Genomic DNA, 3,357 nt, shown 5'->3' on the forward strand with positions numbered 1-3,357 from the left:
AGGCGTAGTTCTTTTACTGTAAGTAAGCTGATTTTTTTTTACTATTATATATATTTAGGTCTAGAAGCTTATATTTATTTTTAGAAGAATTAGTTAATTTATAAATATTATTATTAATATTAAGTGCGGCTTAAGCGCCTTCCTATAGGTGTAGGTTTAGGTTACTACTAGAAGTATTAATTATAAACTACTAAAAGGAAATGCAATTTCTATTAAAATTGTCGGCGTTATAAATAAACCTATTATACTATAGGGTCTATTATTAGCGTTCGCGTTTATTAGCTATATTATATCCTACCTTACTATTTTTATTAAATATAACTCCACGCTTATAGAATTTACTTTTAAGGTATATAATTTAGGTAAAAGTATCCTTATATTTAGATTTAAATTTTTTAGCTTTTTTATACTTTTTATTATAGTTAGTATAAATGCAGTTAAGTTTCTAGTTAGTGGCGGCAAAATTGGCGCTAAAGCTAGTATTAAGTTAGGCTTACTTAGTAAGTTAATTACGTAACTTCTAAAGTCTTTCTTTAGCCTTATTATATTCTATAATAACGTGCTGCGCCTCTTTATTAGCTTTATTATACTCTAATTAGACGATATAAAGGTGGCTTTATAGCTTTAAAATTTTATTAAAGTAAAATATAATGCGCTTTTACTAAGCGGGTTTAGCGCTATTAGTAATATTATATATAAAGTTTTCTGCACTTTCTAGATAATAAAATAATAATTTATTAGCGTTTAAGGATATATATAAAAAGTGCTGGCCTTTAGGTTTATATATTTATTATAGCTTAATAGGAAGCTTTTAAGGAACGTATATATTAGTGTAACTAGAAGTAGTAACTATAAGGAAAGAAGGAAGGTATAGTAGTAGGGCCTTAAGTGTAATATTTCGTCCTATTTAATATATATCTAAGTCGCAATTAGGTATAGTTATATAAGTGGCGCAAACTATTAAGAATTTGTCTAATTATAAAGTTAATAGTAAAGTTAAGTAGCAGAAGGTAGAGATAATGTCACCTCTTTAATAGTATAAGTACTAAAGAATCTTAAGATAAATATAACTATTTAAGGTAGTAGAGACTATATCTTAAATATAAAATAAGTTCTTGCTAATCTGCAGGCTTACTAGTACTTATTTTAGCTTACTTTTTTAATTATAAGACCTCCGCTTATTTTATCTTGTTCTTAATTATTTAAGCTACTATAAGTTGTTATATAACATTTGTTCTATAGTACTCTTTTTACTAGCAGTCTCCCTTTTTAAGAAGCTTTAGTATCTGGACCCTATTCTAATACTGCCTTATAAGGTTATGCTATATTTTATGTTTAAGCATGCTTATAATACTTGCTTCTTCCTTTTAAGCTTTTAGCTTAAAAGTTAATTTAGAGTAGGGTTCTTTTAAATAAATAGCTAGTAATGCTCTACTTATAGGGTATCTATTATATTATTTAATTTCCTCTTTCTTTACTATGCCTAAAAATAATAGGGCTTTTAAATATGCTAAGTGTCTTACTCTCGTAAATTACATTATTATAGTAGGTGTAAAAATAGTTTAGTGTTCTTATTATTTCTTTAGAGGTCTAACCTATATAGCTTCCACTATTAATATAAAGTAATATTCTAAATGTATTTATGCATAAGCTTTTTATTACAACCTAGGTGGTACTTCTATAGTTAACTATAGGTTTTTTTTTTATTTTATTTTTTCTATTATTAACCTCTTTTAGGGCGAAAGCTTTCTTGTAAAGAAGAATAACTATATTCTAAAAAGCTAGCTACGCGGTTTAATTTTTATGCGGCGTTATTTAAGATTAAATGTTTAGAGTTTTAGGAGAACCCCCTTTGCTATTATAGTAATAAAATGCTTTATTAGGGTTTTAAAACCTTAGATAAGCTTAAGTAAGAAAATTGTAAAAAGGCTAAGCGTTTAAAACGTAAGCGTATTAAATAGGAATCTGCTTCTACTTTAAATGTTATATTTACTTTAGCTTTTTTTACTTTAAATAATCCTGCTAATCCTTTTTAGTAAATAGGTGCTCTATTTTCTTTATTTTAGGCTACGTCGGGTTCTATTAATAAAATCTTAAAAGTAGCTTTTAGTAAATTGTTAAGTTCGTAGCTAGTTCCTATAAATTTTCTAATATATAGTATTCTTTCTATTTAATTAGGTACTTAATTTACTGATTTTCAATTCTAAAATCTAGAATGTTTTTTACTTTATACTTATTATAGTACCTAGTTAACCTTAGCGCTAGAAATTAAATGTTTATTACTAACTACTTTTATAAGTCCTTAATGTTCTTAACTAAAAGTATAGCTATTTAAGCCCTTACCGTGTCTTTTCGCGGTTTTTAGTATAATTTTAGCTTAAATCCGTAATTTATAAAGAATGGTAATACTTTTATTATTTCTGTAGATGCACTATTATAGGCGAACTATGCTATTAAAAGTAACTCTACCTAATTGTCTTGCCTATAATTAATATAGCATTATAGGTACTGCTCTAAAGTTTAATTTAGTCGTTCTATTTATTTATCTATTTGCGGGTGGAATACTATAAATAATTTAAACTTAGTGCCTAGTTGTGTTATTAAGGTTTACTAAAACTTTAATATAAACAATTTATTATAATCTAATATAATTTCCTTTAGCAATTTATAGTTGCTAATAACTGTTTTTAGAAAAGCGTAGGCTAGATCTTCTACTATTAATACTTTTTAGTATAGTATAAAGTATCTATATTTAGTTAATTAATCCGTAATTACTAATATGGAATTATATTTTGTTTCTATTATAGGTTCTATAGATTTTAATAGTTTAATAATAAAATCCCACGCTATTAATTCCTATGCCTTTTAAAGTGTTAACGGGCTTTTTATTAATCTATATAGCGCGTATTTTACTAACTTATTTTTTACGCATTTATATTCTATAATAACTTTCTCTACTATTTTTCTTATTTCTAGAAAGTAGAAGTTTCTAATAAGACGTTCTAAGGTCTTTTTAGTTCCTTAGTAACTATGCGCTAGTGCGCTATAAAATTCCATTATAAGTTCTGTTTTTAGCTTTATAGGTATATATACTAATCCCTTAAAGTAGTATATCCCGCTATAAACTTATATAGTGGCCTAGTTCTTTAAATTTAGGTTTAAAGTTATTATATTATAACACACTTCTTTATACTATAGGTCGTTTTTTTACGCTTCTCTAATTTAGTTATCCTATTTAGTATTTAGGGTTACCCTATATATAGTTGCTACCTATATATGGTTAAATTTAAGATATTTTAGGGTGCTTTCTTAAAGCATAGTAAAGGTCTCTTTAAAGCTTCCCTTTATATAATTTAG

The sequence above is a fragment of the Mytilinidion resinicola genome (genome assembly GCF_010093595.1).
Source record: "Mytilinidion resinicola strain CBS 304.34 unplaced genomic scaffold BDZ99scaffold_18, whole genome shotgun sequence".
NCBI classification, from domain to species: domain Eukaryota; kingdom Fungi; phylum Ascomycota; class Dothideomycetes; order Mytilinidiales; family Mytilinidiaceae; genus Mytilinidion; species Mytilinidion resinicola.